This window comes from Loxodonta africana, chromosome 21 (assembly GCF_030014295.1).
Source record: "Loxodonta africana isolate mLoxAfr1 chromosome 21, mLoxAfr1.hap2, whole genome shotgun sequence".
NCBI classification, from domain to species: domain Eukaryota; kingdom Metazoa; phylum Chordata; class Mammalia; order Proboscidea; family Elephantidae; genus Loxodonta; species Loxodonta africana.
In genome coordinates this window covers 27,442,037-27,459,122 of record NC_087362.1, presented here as the reverse complement: position 1 = coordinate 27,459,122, position 17,086 = coordinate 27,442,037, and the positions used below count along the sequence as shown (strand labels likewise).

At 39.0% G+C, this 17,086-nt stretch overlaps 1 long non-coding RNA gene and 3 gene segments (V, D, J or C); 1 reads left to right on the top strand and 3 right to left on the bottom strand.

Moving 5' to 3' along the window:
• LOC135228353 (uncharacterized) overlaps positions 1-15,763 on the top strand; it is a 57,562-nt gene extending 41,799 nt beyond the window's left edge. For 2 of the 3 annotated variants that reach the window (XR_010318814.1, XR_010318811.1), the window contains exon 3: positions 9,612-15,763. This is a non-coding gene — a long non-coding RNA (uncharacterized LOC135228353). The remainder of the gene's footprint in view (positions 1-9,611) is intronic. The other variant, XR_010318812.1, reaches the window with a different exon arrangement.
• The window catches only part of LOC104846689 (immunoglobulin heavy constant gamma 1-like), an 868,336-nt gene that overhangs the window by 60,202 nt on the left and 791,048 nt on the right, over positions 1-17,086 (bottom strand).
• The window catches only part of LOC104846692 (immunoglobulin heavy constant gamma 1-like), a 398,675-nt gene that overhangs the window by 343,674 nt on the left and 37,915 nt on the right, over positions 1-17,086 (bottom strand).
• LOC135228350 (immunoglobulin heavy constant gamma 1-like) overlaps positions 1-17,086 on the bottom strand; it is a 441,642-nt gene that overhangs the window by 387,656 nt on the left and 36,900 nt on the right.

Genomic DNA, 17,086 nt, shown 5'->3' with positions numbered 1-17,086 from the left:
TGTTCCTTGGGTTGTTCTGTGTTATGCCTGATCTTCCTGATCTCTTGAAGAGTTCTGTATATTAATCTTTACTCTTTTACCTCTTGTAATTCCCAGAAGTTCTCTTCCTCTAGAAAATTCCTTGATTCTTTGCTTTGGGAGCTTGCTGAAGCCATCATGGTCTGCCTCTTTATGTGATTTGATATTGACTAATGTGTCTGAGCTGCAATAAGTTATTATATTTATTTTATGTTTGCTTACTGTGTCCTAGCTTCTTGTTTTGATATGTCCAAACAGGCTGTCCCTGTGAGCTAGTTTAATTATTGGCACCTTCAAAGACCTAACATCTTGTCAACAGGTGGTTAGATCTGTTACTAGGTATGTTAGCCCAGGAGTCAGTTTACTTTTCCTGTATGGATTCAGCTCAGGTGTCCAGGTAGTTGCTCGCCAAGTGTGTGGTGCAGGCCCTCACTTACAGTCCTAGACAAGCAGGGATGATTGGAGTAGGCACAGGTAAGTGCTGAGCAATGCAGGAGACTGATGGCTGCTCCTGAGTATCTTTGAGGAAATGTGTCCCTGTTCTCTGGAGTGTGTAGGTGCGTGGATTTTGTGGCCAGACTATGAGCTCCCAATGCTGTTGGCCGTAAGGACTGGGGGTACCACTTATTCTAGGACCCCGTCACAGGTGGCTAGGTAGTGTGGGCAGGGCCACCCATCCTCAGGCCCCTGATGTGTGTACATGAGGACTCTGCTTAATGGGCAGAGTGGTGTCAAATGTCACAAACCTGCCACTCCATCATATAGCTGATACAGTTGAAGTTAGGCTTCAAGTATATACCCTGTTGTACTGTGCTGATGGTCCCACACAGGTCTATGCAGGGGTGAAAGGCATTCAGTGTCCGTGGACCCCTTATACTTGTGCCTAGGCAATGGAGCTGTGCCTCGCCTGAGTTCCTGGCTTAGGAGAGCTGGCAGATTATTTTCTCCTGTTTGTTAGTTTTTCCCTCTCTAAGGCCAGGAGAATGGCTCAGGGCACGTGATGGGTCCTACTGTGATCCAGGGAATGTAACATTTGCTGAAGTTGGCCAGGGGCCTAGTGCAGAGTGGGGAGTGGCCAGGTAAGTGGGAGAGTGGTTCTTCTCATATGGGGTGTTTTTTGATCCACGAGGTATGTTAGACACATGTACTTATCTTTTGCCTTTACTAGAGATCTTTCTTTCTATGCATAGCTTTGAATAGCTTTCCAGATTCTTTTCTCTTCCATCTGCAAGACTTCAGTTAGTATTTTTTTGTAGGCCTTGACTGATGGTTATGCAGTCTCTCAGCTTCTGTTTGTCTGGGGATGTTCTAACTTCACCCTCATTCTTTTTTTTTAATTATTATAATGCTTTTTTTATTTTATTGTACTTTAGCAGAAGGTTTACAGAACAAACTAGCTTCTCATTAAACAGTTATTACATATATTGTTTTATTACATTGGTTAACAACTCCACAACATGTCAACACTCTCCTTTCTAGACCTTGGTTCCCCTATTACCAGTTTTTCTGTCCCCTTCTGCCTTCTAGTCCCTGCCTCTGGCTGGTGTGCCCCTTTAGTTAAGTTTTGTTTTATAAACATGTCTAATCTTTGGATGAAGGTTGAACCTCAGAAGTGACTTCATTACTGAGCTAAAAGGGTTTCCTGGGACCATACTCTGGAAGCTTCTCCAGTCTCAATCTCAGTCAGGACAATAAGTCTGTTCTTTTTTTGTGAGTTAGAATTTTGTTCTGTATTTTTCTCCAGCTCTGTCTGGGACACCTTATTGTGACCCCTGTCATGACAGTCGGTGGTGGTAGCCAGGCACCATCTCAGTGTACTGGACTCAGCCTGCTGGAGGCCATGGTAGCATTAGTCCTTTGAACTAACATTTCTCTTGTGTTTTTATTTTTCTCCATTCTCCCTTGCTCCCAAAGAGGTGAGACCAATGGAGTATTTTAGGTGGCTGCTAACAGACTTTTAAGACCCTAGACACTACTCACCACAGTAGAATGTAGAACATTTTCTTTATAAACTATGTTCTGCCAATTGAGCTGGATGTTCCCTGAGACCATGATCCCCACAGCCCTCCATCCAGTAATTCAGTCCCTCGGGGAGTTTAGATGTGTCTTAGGAGCTTCCATGATCTTGTACAAGTTATGCTGGCTTCCCCAGTATTGCATAGTCTTACCCTTCAGCAAAGTTACAACTTATCTATTGTCTATTTAGTATTATTCCATTCCCACCCCTCCCTTCCCTTGTAACCATCAAAGACTGTTTCTTTTTGTGTGTAGACGTTTTCATGAGTTTATAGTAGTGGTCTCGTATAATATTTGCCCTTTTGTGTTTGACTTATTTCACTCAGCATAATGCCTTCCAGATTCATCCATATTGTGAGATGCTTCTCAGATTCATCATTGTTCTTTATTGTTCCGTACATAGTACTACATTGTGTGTATGTAGCATAGTTTCTTATCCATTCATCTGTTTATGGGCATCTAGATTGTTTCCATTTTTTGCTATTGTGAACAATGCTGCAATGAATATGCGTGGGCATGTGTCTATTCCTGTGATGGTTCTTATTTCTCTAGGATATATTCTTAGGAACAAGATTGCTGGAGCATATGGTATTTCTATTTCTGGCTTTCTAAGGAAGTGCCATATCTTTTTCCAAAATGGTTGTACTATTTTGCATTCCCACTAGCAGTGCATGAGTTCCAATTTCTCCCAGCCTCTCCAACATTTGTTATTTTCTGTTTTTTATTTTATTTTTATTTGTGCCAGTAATGCCAGGGTGAGGTGGTATCTCACTGTGGTTTTGCTTTGAAATTCTCTAATGGTTAGTGATCACGAGCATTTCCTCATGTGTCTGTTAGTCACTGGAATGTCTTTTTTGGTGAAGTGTCTGTTCATTTCCTTTGCCCACTTTTTAATTAGATTATTTGTCTTTTTATTGTAGAGATGTTTGATTTTCCTGTAGATTTTAAAAGATTAGACCTTCGAAGTACTTCTAACAACCAAAAATTTTTTTCCAGTCTGTAGGTTCTCTTTTTACTCTCTTGGTGAAGTCTTTTGATGAGCATAAGTGTTTAATCTTTAGAAGATTCCAGCTATCTAGCTTTTCTTCTGGAGTTTGTGTGTTGTTAGTTATGGTCTGTATCATGTTAAGACCATGTATTAGGGCCTATAGATTGATCCTATTTCGTCTTCTATGATCTTTATGCTTTTTGGTTTTATATTTAGGCCTGTGATCCATTTTGAATTAGTTTTTGTGTATGGTGTCAAGTATGGGTCATGTTTCATTTTTTTGCAGATGGTCATCCAGTTTTGCCAGTACCATTTGTTAAAAAGACTGTCTTTTCCTCATTTGATGGACTTTTGGCACTTGTCGAAGATTAGGCAACCATGGGTAAAAAAAAAAAAAAAAAATGGGTGGATGGATTTATATCTGGGTCTCTCAATTCTGTTCCACTGGTCAATGTATCTGTCACCATACCAGTACCAGGCTGTTTTGACTACTGTAGCTCTATAGTAGATTCTGAAGTCAGGTAGGGAGAGTCCTACTAATTTATTCTACTTCTTCAATAGTGCTTTAATTATATGGGGCCTCTTCCCTTTCCGTATAATGTTTAGTTTTTCTATCTCTTTAAAAAATGTTGTTGGTATTTGGCTAGGGATTGCATTGTATTTGTAAATTGCTTTGGGTAGAATTGTCATTTTCACAATGTTGAGCCTACCTATCCATGAGCATGCTATGTTTTTCCATTTATGTAGGTCTGTTTTGGTTTCTTGCAGTAGTGTTTTGTAGTTTTCTTTGTATGGGTCTTTTACATCCCTGGTTAGATTTATTCCTAAGTATTTTATTTTTTAAGGGGCTACTATAAATGGTATTGTTTTCCCGATTTCCTTTTCGTTGTTCTCTTTATTGGTGTATAAGAATCCAACTGATTTTTGTATGTTTATCTTGTATCCTGCTATTCTCCTGAATCTTTCTATTAGTCTCAGTAGTTTTCTCGTGGAGTCTTTTGGGTTGTCTATGTATAGTATCACATCACCTGTAAATAGGGACGGTTTACTTCTTCATTACCAATTTGAATGCTGTTTATTTCTTTTTCTTGCTTTATTGCTCTAGCTAGGACTTCCAGCACAATGTTAAATAACAGTGATGATGAAGGGCATCCTTATCTTGTTCCCGTTGTCAAGGCAAATGTTTTCAGCCTTTCTCCATGAAGAATGATATTGGCTGTTTGTTTTATAGAGATGCCACTTATTATGATGAGGAATTGTCCTTCTATACCTATTTTATAGAGAGTTTTTATCAGGTATGGGTGTTGGACTTTGTCAAATGCCTCTTCTGCATTGACTGGGATGATCATGTGCTTCTTTTTTTTCCTTTTGTTTAAATGGTGGTTTATGTTTTTTTTTTATGTTGATTGATTTTCTAATGTTGAACCATCCTTGCATACCTGGTATGAATCCTACTTGGTTGTGGTGTATTATTTTTTTGATACGACGCTGAATTCTTTGGGGTAGATTTTTGTTGAGAAATTTTGCACCTATATTCATGAAAGATATTGTCTGTAATTTTCTTTTTTTGTGTGGTGTCTTCGCCTGGTTTTTGTATGAGGGTTATGCTGGCTTCATAGAATGAACTCAGAAGTACCCCTTTCTTTTCCATGTTCCAAAATAGCTTGAGTAGTACTGGCGTAAGCTCTTCTCTGAATGTTTGGTAGAATTCTCTAGTGAAGCCATCTGGCCCAGGGCTTTTTTTTTTTTAAGTGGGAGTTTTTTTTTTTTTTTTTTAATTATTATTACATTTTCAATCTCTTTTCTTGCTATAGATCTGTTCAGATTTTTAACATCATTTTGTGTTAATTTGGGTAGGTAGTGTGTTTCTAGAAATTTGTCCATTTCCTCTAGGTTTTCAAATTTGTTGGGATATAGTTTTTCATAATGCTCTGTAATGATCCATTTTATTTCTGTTTTTTATTTGCGTTATTTGTGTCCTGTCCTGTTTTTTTCTTCTGTTAATATGGCCAGTGGTTTGTGGCTTTTGTTGGTCCTTTCAAAGAACCAACTTCTGGTTTTGTTGATTTTTTCTATTGTTTTCTATTCCTTATTTCATTTATTTCTGCTCTGATTTTATTATTTCCTTTCTTCTGGTGGCTGTGGGCTCCATTTGCCGTTCTCTTTCTATTTGTTCGAGTTGTATGGCTGAAGTGTTTATTTTGTCCTTTTCTTCTTTTTTGTTATGTGCATCTATTGCTATAAATTGACCTGTAAGTACCACCTTTGCTGTGTCCCAAAGGTTTTGGTGGAATGTGTTTTCATTCTTATTTGATTCTAGGAATTTTTTGATTCCATCTTTGAGTCTTTTTATTATTCAGTGGTTTTTAAGCAGGGTGTTATTCACTTTCCATATAACTGATTTTTTTCTCCTTGCTCTTCCTGTTATTAATTTCTACTTTGATAGCATTGTGATTGGAGAAGATACTTTGTATTATCTCAATGTTTTGGATTTTTTTGAGGGTTGCTTTGTGGCTTAAGATGTGGTCTATTCTGGAGCACGTTCCATGTGCATTGGAAAAGAATGTGCATTTTTCAGCTGTTGGGTGGAATGTTCTATATATGTCTATCAGTTCAAGTTGGCTGATTGTGTCCTTTAGATCTTCTGTATCTTCACTGAGTTTCTTTCTAGATGTTCTGTCCTTTACTGAGAGTACTGTTTTGAAGTCTCCTACTATTATTGTGGAACTGTCAATTTCTCTTTTCATTGCTGTTAGGGAAACCCCGGTGGCATAGTGGTTAAGTGCTATGGCTGCTAACTAAAAGGCCGGTAGTTTGAATCCACCAGGGACTCCTTGGAAACCCTATGGGGAAGTTCTACTCTGTTCTGTAGGGTCGCTATGAGTCAGTATTGACTTGATGGTAATGGGATTTTTTGCTGTTAGTTTGTGTTATGTATTTTGGAGCCCTGTAATTGCATACATAGATATTTATTGTGGTTATGTCTCCATGATGGACTGTCCTTTTAATCATTATGTAGTGCCCTTCTTTTTTTTTTTTTTATGGTGGATTTTTGTTTTAAAGTCTATTTTACTTGAGGCTAGATTATCAATCCTGCTTTTTTTTGGTAGCCGTTTGTTTGATATATTTTTTCCAACCTTTGATTTTTAATAAATTTATGTCTTTGTTTCCAAGGTGTATCTCTTGAAGACAGCATATTCATGGGTCATGTTTTTTCTTGCTTTCTGTCACTCTTTGTCTCTTTATGGGTGCATTCAAGCCATTTACATTCAGTGTAATTATTGATAGGTGTGAGTTTTTTGCTGTCATTTTGTAGTGCTTTCTTGTGGTGCTGACATTTTCTTTGTTCCTCTTACTCTCTTGTGCTGAATTCCTTTTGTTTGTGAAATTTTTTTCATTTCTTTTTTTTGTGTGTAGGTTTTACTTTTCTGAGATTTTATGTTTTTCTTCTTTATCTTGATGAGTAGGTTTGTTAACTTTCTTTGTGGTTACCCTGAAGTTTACCCTTGTCTTCTTAGGTTTGAACCAGCTTATTATTATTTTGTACCTCCTTACCTTCCTTTACCTTCCTAGGTTTGAATCAGTCTGTTATTACTTGGCATCACCTTGCCAACCTCGTCATTAGAAAGTTCTATACCTACACCTTTTATTTCCTCTTTTTATTGTTCTGACTTTGTTGTCATTTAAGATTAACCTCTCTAGTCGAAATCAACTCCACCTCACTGGGTTCGGTTTTTTTTTTCAGTTAGTTTCTCATTGCAAATCTTTTGGTTTTGAATAGTCCTTGAGAGTTTATTTCCTAGGTTGGTATCTGACTGGTGAGATCTTGCGTCCTAGATTCGGGCTGTCATCTGATGTTGGTTCTCATACCAAAGAACTCCCTTTAATTATTCTTATAAGTTTGGTTTGGTTTTTACGTATTTCCTTAATTTCTGTTTATCTGTAAAGGTCCTAATTTCACCATCATATTTGACTGGGAGTTTTCAGATTATATAATTCTTCGTTGACAATTTTTTTCTTTTGAGGTTTTATTATATATTATCCCATTGCCTTCTTGCCTGCACAGTCTCTGCCAAGTAATCAGAGCTTAGTCTTCTTGTTTACCCTCTGTATGTGACTTTTGTTTTTCTTGAACTGCTCTCAGGATTCTTTCTTTGTCTTTGGTTTTACCAAGTGTGATTATGATATGCCTTGGTGATTTTCTTAAGGGGTCTATCCCCTCTGGGGTTCGTTGTGCTTCTTGGATAGTCAGCTTTTCATCTATCATGATATTAGGGGAGTTTTCTATCAGCAATTCTTCAATGATCCTCTCTGTGTTTTACATTTTTTCTCCCTGTTCTGAAATTCCAATCACTTGAAAATTTTTGCTTTTGATTGTATCCCACATCATTGTCAGGGTTTCTTCATTTTTCTTCATTCTTTTTTCTGATTTTTCCTCAAACAAAGTGGTATGCAACTATTTGTATTCAATTTCACCTTCCATTGTTTCCAACCTGTTCCTCAAACCTTGTATGACACTGGTCATTTCTGAAATCTTGTTGTTTAACTTTTGGATTTCTAATTGTTGTTTTCGTATGATTTCTAGTTATGAATTTATTTTAACATTTTGTTCCTGTATTATTTTCCTGAATTCTTCCATTGTTTTGTCTGGATTTTCCACGAATTTGTCTGTGTTTCCATGAATTTGTCTATTTTTTCCCTCATTTTTGTCTGCTTTTTGCTTCAACTCTTGGATAACCCTGAATATTAGAGTTGAATTCTCTATCATGTAGTTCTAGTGCCTTTTCTTCTACTGGAAATTCATCTGGTGTTTTACTTTGGACACTTACTGGAACCATCATGTCCTAGTTTTTAAAAATATATTTTGGTATTTTCTGCTGTCTTTGGGACATTCAGTAGTTATTTTCTTCATTTGTTTATTGTATATTTGTTTGTTTCATCCTTTTTTGTTTGTTTGTTTTATTTGGTTATGTTTGAGCAGGTGGGCTATGCTTTTTTGTTGTTTGCCCATCTGTGGGCACTATAATTTTCACCTCCTTGTCCAATGAGCAGAGGCAGTTGCTCAGCTGTGGTACAGCTAGGTAGGCCCAGATGAAGGGGAGGGACTAGGATGTGTTGTTTGTGGCACATACTTCAGCTGACGAAGTGGGCTGGGTTCAGTGAAAGGCAAGTTCCAGTAGGCCATACCTGTGCTGTTCAGAAGTATGATGTTCAGTTCATGGTGCGGATAGGCAGGAGGGAGCAGGGAGATTTTGAGGTGTGAAGCTAATTTGGGTGTGGGAAAGAAGAAAGAGGAGAGAGAAACAGGAGCCAAGAAGAAAAAAAAAGTGCTGAAGGACCCTGCCATTGGAGTGGAGAGATGAGAAATTGAGAAATGAGGAAAAACAAAAAAGAAAAAGGCAAAAAGAAAGAAAGAAATGCCCCCCAAACATCCCCCTGGGAACCAGAGAAGTGGCTTCTAGGTCTCAGGGTACAGCCCATCTAGAAGGGGTGGTGATGGCACACAGCTCCAGGTGTTCAGTAGACAGAAAAAGAAGAAGAGTAGAGACTGATGAAAAACTGAGAAATGAAGAAAAACAAAAAGGAAAAAAGAAAAATGAGATAAAATTTAAGAAAGAAAAAAGAAAGCCCCAGGGATCACACCAGCATAGGTGTATAGACTGGGAAAGTAGCTCCCAGGCTGAGTAGTACAGCATATTTAGAAGGGGCAGAGAGGGCACACAGCACCAGGTATTCAGGAGACGGGAAAAGAAGGTACGTAGAGAGAGAAACTGAGAAATGAAGAAAGACAAAAAGAAAAAAGAAATGCCCACAGTGATCCCATCAGGGTGGTTGCACAAGCCAGAAAGTGGCTCCCAAGCCGTGCAGTACAGCCCAGCTAGAAGGGTTGGAGATGACACACTTTTTTAGGCATTGAGGAGACAGGAAAAGAAGATAAGTAGAGAGATGAGAAACCAAGAAATGAAAAACAAAAAGGAAAAAAGAAAGAGAAAACAAACAAACAAGCAAACAAAAAGGCTCCAGGTATCCCACTAGTGTGGTGGCATGACCAAGGAAGCAGTTCCCCAGCTGAACAGCACTTCATAGCCTGTCAAGGAGAAACAGGGATGGCACAAGGAAGTGTTTGAGAGTAAGGAAGATGAGGAGGTGAGAGGTAGAGAAGAAACCAAAATAAGCTGAAAAAGTCAATACTGGCGACAAAGAAATGGCACTGAAGTCATGGGCTGGTGTGGGCGGGGTGAATCCAAATGGCCTGGAGCTGGAGCCACCTCAGCCTCCTGGGAAGTGGCAGAGACCAAGCAGGAGGAAGAAGGGTGGGGGGTGGGAAAGCACGTATGCTGTTTGGTGGCTTCTCTGTTTCCTGCTGGGAGCTCTGTGAAGCTGCTTTCTTATGCTCCCTGTCCACCTGTCTCTGACAGGAGTTGAAGATGGCAAATCTGTGCTATGTTAACTGGTAGGGGACCTCCTCTTTTGCCTCTCTTCACTCTCTGTTCTCTGTCAGTTTCTTATTCCGTTTGGAACTTGGTTCTTTTTCTCCTCATTTCACACTTAGTGTTCCAGGATTGACATTTGTCTCTGTTTTACTTAGGTTTTCAGGTCTTTGCTGTGGAGGACTCTAGTACCATCTTGGCTCCACCCCTCACCCTCATTCCTGAAGGAGAATTTTCCTAGGTATAGTATTCTTGGTTAACAGTGTTCCCCTATGCTTTTGCTGGAGGCTTCCTTTCCTGCTCTGTAGTGGGCTAGTTTCATCTGAGTTCGTGTTCAGAGGAAGCACAGTCATGCTTTCCTCTGCATCAGGAGGAGGAGGGGCTGTCACTCCCTAGATGGACCTCCGAGAGATCTATCTTGTTGATTTCAGAGCCCCAGCAGACTCTAGCTTCCTTCTGCCATCACTGGAGAACTGTCCAATGTCTTGCCATGTGCCATGGCCCCAACCAAAGCGCTGAAGCACATAGCCCTGTACCAGGACATATCTGTAAGCACCACAGAACCTTGAAAAATATCAGGACCCAACCCCAAGTGGCACCACATCTTTCCACACGTCAGGGCCACGTCCGAAGTGGTGCACCAGCTTGCTGTGTGCCAGGGTCCTGCATTTATCTTCCTCTGGAAAGGTACCTCCCTTTAACACTATGCAGCCCGCAGTGGGAAAGGTCCCATGCCAATGCCACAGGCACTTCATGGGAGCTTGACCCATTCTACTCAGTGATGGCAGAAAGCCTCACCCAGACAACTGGTAGCTCTGAAATCATAGTCAAATCTCCTGGGCATAATATCAGGAGAGCCTCTACCCTTGACCTTTCCAGAGGAACACAAATAATCCTGGGACTCTCTAGGTAGATGCCTGACCACAGTCCTGGGATGAAAAGCAGACCATGGTTCATGAACAGTCAGCTGTAATGCAGAGAGGACTGGAATCACATCTGGTCATTCTTCCTTGGACCAAACAGGAAACCTGCCAAACCAGTCAGAGGCTCTGTCATCTGAAACAAATGTCCTGGTCAAAACATAAGGAGAGAGTAAAGTCTAGGAAACACCTAATAGTTGCCTGACAGCTCATCTAGGCCACAACACAAGACAGAATATGTGAATGGTCAGCGTGGATACAGAAAGATGAGGGTGACGTAGTGTGGGTCAAGACACCTAGACATGCCAACCTGGAACAGTGTGGCCAGACAAGCATGACTAGGATAGAAGTTCCTGTGAACCCCAGGAGGAAGCAACAAGGAAGAAGTGCAATCTAAAGAGAAAGGGAAGAAGCCACTCTCCTGACCTACCCCCCCAAAAAAGATAGATTGATAAGCATATAAATAGATAGATAAATCTTAATATCCTGAAGACAAAAAACAATCACCAAGCACACAAAGAGACAAGAAAATATAGCTTATGCAAATGACTAAAACAAAAGGATAGAAATTGTCCCTGAGGAAGGACACGTAATAGAATTACCCAACAAAGATTTTGAAATATTAGTATTACATGTGCTCAAATAGATAAGGGGAAGTACATAAAAAGATCAAAAGAAAATCAGGAAAACAATACAGGAGCAAAACAAGAATGTCAATGCAGAGAAAGAAATTTAAAAAAATTAGAAATACTAGAACTTAAAAATAAAAAAATAATAGATGTGAACAACACCATGAAAAGGCTCAGAAGTAGAATGGAAATGACATAAGAGAGGACCAGCAAACTTTATTGTTTCTCAGTCTGAGAAACAGAAAAAGAAAAATGAACAAAGCATAAGAGACATGTGGGACACCATCAGTAGTAATAACTTATACATTATGGGAGTGCCAGAAGAAGAAGAGAGAGAGAAAGGTTCAGAAAGATATTTCTGAGAAAAACAATGGCTGAAAACTTGACGGCAACAGGTTTGGGTTTGGTTTTTATTAACCAACTGGACCTAACAGACATATATAGAGCACTCCCCCCAACAGCAGCACAATATATGTACTTCTCTAGGGTACATGGATCATTGTCCACAACAGATCACCTTTTAGGACACAAGACAAACCTCAATAAATATATAAAGATTGAAATCATGCAAAACATCTTTTCAGACCATAATGGAATGAAGCTAGAAATCAACAACAGGAAGAAAAAAAAAAAGGAGGGGGGACTAATACATGGAAATGAAATAGCACACTACTAAACAGCCAATGGAAACCCTGGTGGTATAGTGGTTAAGAGCTACAGCTGGTAACCAAAAGGTCGGCAGTTTGAATGCACCGTGAATATAAATGGATTAACTGCTCTAGATAAGAGTAGAACTGCCCCATAGAGCTTCCAGGAGCTCCTTGAAATTCTATGGTTTAGTTCTACTCTGTCCTCTAAGGTCACTATGAGTCAGAATCAACTAGTGGGTCTTGGTTTTTGGTAAACAGCCAATGGATCATAGAAGAAATCAAGAAAGAAATAAAAAATACTTAGAATCTAACAAGAATGAAAACACAACATACCAAAACCTATGGGACTCAGTGACGGCAGTGCTCAGAGGGAAATTCACAGCCCTGAATGCCTACGTTAAAAAAGAAGATCCCATATCAACTGCTTGACTCTACAACTTGTAGGAAATAGAAAAGGAAGAACAAAAGAAGCCAAAGCTACCCAAATAAAGGAAATAAATGTAAGAGTAGAAATAAATAAAATAGAGAATAGAAAAACAACAGAAAGAATCAGTGTGACCAGAAGTTGGTTCTTTGACTGAATTACCAGGCTGAGGGCTGTAGGGAACATGGTCTGGAGAAACATCTAGCTCAACTGGCATATCATAGTTTATGAAGGAAATGTTCTACATTGGTGAGTAGCGTCTGGGGTCTTAAAAGCTTGTGCACAGCCATCTAAGATTCTCCTCTTGTCTCACCACATTTGGAGCAAGGGAAAGTGAAGAAAACCAAAGATATAAGGGAAAGATTAGTCTAAAGGACTAATGGACCAGAACTACCACAGCCTCCACCAGATTGAGTCCAGCACAACTAGGTTGTGCCCAGTTACCACTACTGACTGCTCTAACAGGGATCATAATAGAGGGTCCTGGACAGGGACGGAGAAAATGTAGAACAAAATTCTAACTCACCAAAAAAAAGGAAGAAGACCAGACTTACTGGTCTGACAGAAACTGGAGAAACCCTGAGAGTATGGCCCCAGGACACTATTTTAGCTCAGTAATGAAGTCACTCCTGAGGTTCACCCTCCAGCTAAAGATTAGACACGCCCATATAAACAAAACAAGATTCAATGGGCACACCAGCCCAGGGACAAGGATGAGAAGGCAGGAGGGGACAGGAAAACTGGTAACTGGAACCCAAGGTCTAGAAAGGGAGAGCGTTGACATGTCATGGGATTAGAAACCAATGTCGCAAAAAATATGTGTATTAATCATTTAATGAGAAACTAGTTTGCTTTGTAAACCTTCATCTAAAATACAATAAAAAAAAGTTTGTTCTTCAAAAAGATCAATAAAATAGACAAACCACTGGCTACACTGTCAAAGGAAAAAATGCACGGGGGCAAATAGCCAAAATAACAAAATTGGAGATATTGCAACAGATCCAATTGAAATAAAAAGGATCATAAGAGAATACTGTGAAAGTTATACTCCAACAAACTAGAAAACTTAGATGAAACGAACAAATTCTTAGAAACACATAACCTACCTAAAATAACACAAAAAAGGCAGAAATCTCAACAGACCCAAAATGAGAGAAGAGACTGAATCAGTTGTGAAAAACCTTCCAACCAAAACAAAAGAGCTTGGGACCAGAGAGCTTCATTGGGGAATTCTACCAAACATTCAGAGAAAAATTGACACCAATCTTACCCAAACTGTAACAGAAATACCACAAGTGGATTGTCTTAACAAACGGAAATTTATTCTCTTGCAGGTTAGGAGGCTAGAAGTCCGAATTCAGGATGCCATATCCAGGTGAAGTCTTTCTTTCTCTGTTGGCTCTAGGGGAAAGTCCTTGTCATCAATTTTCCCTGGTCTAGGAGCTTCTCAGAGCAGGAAAGCTGGGTTCAAAGGATGCTCTCTGCCTCTGACTCTCCTTGCTTGGTGGTAAGGAGGTCTCTCTCCCCTCTGCTCACTTGTCTCTTCTATATCTCAAAAGAGATTGAGTCAAGATGCAATCTAATCTTGTAGAGTGTGTCCTGCCTCGTAAACATAACTGCCTCTAATCCTGCCTCCTTAACATCATGGAAGTTAGGATTTATAACACGTAGGATAATTCTATCAGATCACAAAATGGTGGAAAATCGCACAACACTGGGAATGATGGCCCAGCCAAGTTGGCACACATTTTTGGGGGACACAATTCAATCCATAACTTGATTTCTTCTCTAACTCATTCTGTGAACCCAGCATTACCCTGATACTAAAGCCAAATGAAGACATCACAAGAAAATAAAACTAGAGACAAATGTCCCTCGTGAATATGGATGCAAAAATTCTTAACAAAATTTTAGCAAACAGGATCCAACAACATATTAAGGAAATTATAAACTATGACCAAGTGAGATTTATTTCAGGAATGCAATGATGGTTCAAGATTAGAAAACCAACCAATGTAATACAGCACACTAATTAAACAAAAGAACCACATAATCATCTGAATAGATGTAGAAAAGACTTTTGATAAAATTGAATACCCTTTCCTCATAAAAACTCTCAACAATATAGAAATGGAGAAAAAATTCTTTAACATGATAAAGGAAATCTATGAAAAACCAACTGCCAACATTATACTCAATGGAGAAAGACTGAGATCCTTTCTCTTGAGAATGAGACGTGGAAGCCTACAATCACCACTTCTATTCGATATCATTCTGGAAGTCCTAGACAGAGCAATAAGGCAAGAAAAAGAAATAAAATATATCCAAATTGGAAAGGAAGAAGTAAAATTATCTGTATTTGCAGATGACCTGATCCTACATATAGAAAACCTCAAAAAACCCAAAAGAAAGTTTTTAGAATAGGAGAACTCAGCAAGGTCGCAGGTTATAAGATCAACACACAAAAGTCAGTGGAATTCCTACACACAATGAGAAATCTGAAATCAAGAAAACAATACCATTTACAATAAAAAACAACCCAAACCTGTTGCTGCGGAGTTGATTCAGACTCATAGAGACCCCATAGGACAGAGTAGAGCTACCGCATAGGGTTTTCAAAGAGTGGCTGGTGAATTCAAACTGCTGACCTTTTGGTTAGCAGCCAAATGCTTAGCCACTGCACCACCATTTACAATACAACCTAAAAAAAATCAAAATACCTGGGAATAAAACTACCTAGAGATGTAAAAGACATATCCAATGAAAACTATAAAATACTGCTGCAAGAGAGTAAAATAGACCAAATAAATGGAAGAATATTCCATGTTCATGGACTGAAAGACTTAATATGGCAAACACTGGAATACTACCAAAAGTCATCTAGAGATTCAACAATCCTGATCAAAATCCCAACAGTATTATTTACAGAAATGGGAAAACTTATCTTTAATTTTATATGGAAAGTAAAGAGGCCCTGAATAGGCAAAGACATTTTAAAGAAGAACAAAGTGGAGGCCTTACACTTCCCTATTTAAAGCCATAGTATACAGCTACAGTAATCAAAACAGCCTGATACTGGTTTAATGATAGACACATAAACCGATGGAATAGAGTTGAGAGCCCGGAAATAAATCCAAACATCTACGAACAACTGATTTTCAACAAGGGCACTAAGTCCGTTCAATGAGAAAAGATCACTGTCTTCAAGAAACAGTGCTGGCAAATTTTGATTTCCACATGCAGAAAAATAAAGCAGAACACATACCTCACACCATACACAAAAACTAGTTCAATATGGCTCGAGGACCTAAATGGTAAAATTAAAACTCTAAAGTTCTTGGAAGAAAACATAGGGGAAAAACTATGGGATCCAGTTCTCTTTAAAAATATACTATCAAATACAACAATAAATTCTTGAGCAACAGGAAACCAAATAGATAATTGGGACCTCATTAAAATTAAATTCTCGTGTTTACGAAAGGAGTCAAAAGACAACCTACAGACTGGGAAAAAAAGTCTTTGGGAACCATATATTCAGTAAGGGTCCAGTATTGATAGATAGATGATAGATAGATAGATGATAGATAGATAGATAGATAGATAGATAGATAGATAGATAGATAGATAGATAGATAGATAGATAGATAGATAGATAGATAGATAGATGATAGATAGATAGATAGATAGATAGATGATGGATGGATAGATGGATGGATAGATGATAGATAGATAGATAGATAGATAGATAGATAGATAGATAGATAGATAGATAGATAGATAGATAGATAGATAGATAGATAGATGATAGGTAGATAGATGATAGGTAGATAGATGATAGATAGATAGATGATTGATAGATGATAGATAGATAGATGATAGATAGATAGATATATAAATTATACGACTTAACAAAAAAAAATGGTAAATGACGTGAACAGACACTTCTCCAAAGAGGATATTCAAGTGATCAGCAAACATAATAAACGAAGCTTATTGTTCCCAGGGAGAATGAAGAAAACCAAAGGCACAAGGGAAAGATTAGTCCAAAGGACTAACAGACCACAACTACCACAGCTCCGCCAGACTGAGTCTAGCACAACTAGATGGTGCCCAGCTACCACCACTGACTGCTCTGACAGGAATCACAAGAGAGGGTCCTGGACAGAGCTGGAGAAAAATATAGAACAAAATTCTAACTCCCACACACACACAAAAAAAAACAGACTTAGTGGCCTCACAGAGACTGGAGAAACCCTGAGAGTATGGCCCCCGACACCCTTTTGGCTCAGTGATGAAGTCACTCCTGAGGTTCACCCTTCAGCCAAAGATTAGACAGGCCCATTAAACAAAATGAGACTCAATACACCAGCCCAGGGGCAAGGATTGGAAGGCAGGAGAGGATAGAAAAGCTGGTTACAGGGAACCCAAGGCCCAGAAGGGGAAAGTGTTGATCTGTCATAGGGTTGGTAACCAGTGTCACAAAACAATATGTGTACTAATTGCTTAATGAGAAGCTGGTTTGATCTGTAAAGTTTCATCTAAAGTACAATAATAATAAAAAAGATGCTCATTGTCACTAGCCATTCCAAAACCCAAACTCACTCTTGTCAAGTTGATTCCGACTCTCAGCAGCCCCGACTGCCACATTATTTCTCTGATGGAGCAGCTGGTGGTTTTGAACTGCCAGTCTTTCAGTTAGCAGTTGATCGCTTTAACCACTGAACCACCGGGGCTCTTTCATTAGCCAGCAGAGATACACAAACTAAAGCTACAATGAGATACCATCTCACCCCTACTAGAATGGCAATGATCAAAAACAAAAACACACACACACAAACAAAACAGAAAATAACAAGTGTTGATGAGGATGTGGGGAGTGGGGAGATTGGAACTTTTATTTACTGCTGGTAGGATTGCGAGATGATACAGCCATTTTTCAAAAAATTAGAAATAGAGCTGCTATATGATCCAGGAATCCCATCCCTAGGTTTATATCCTAGGGATCTAAAA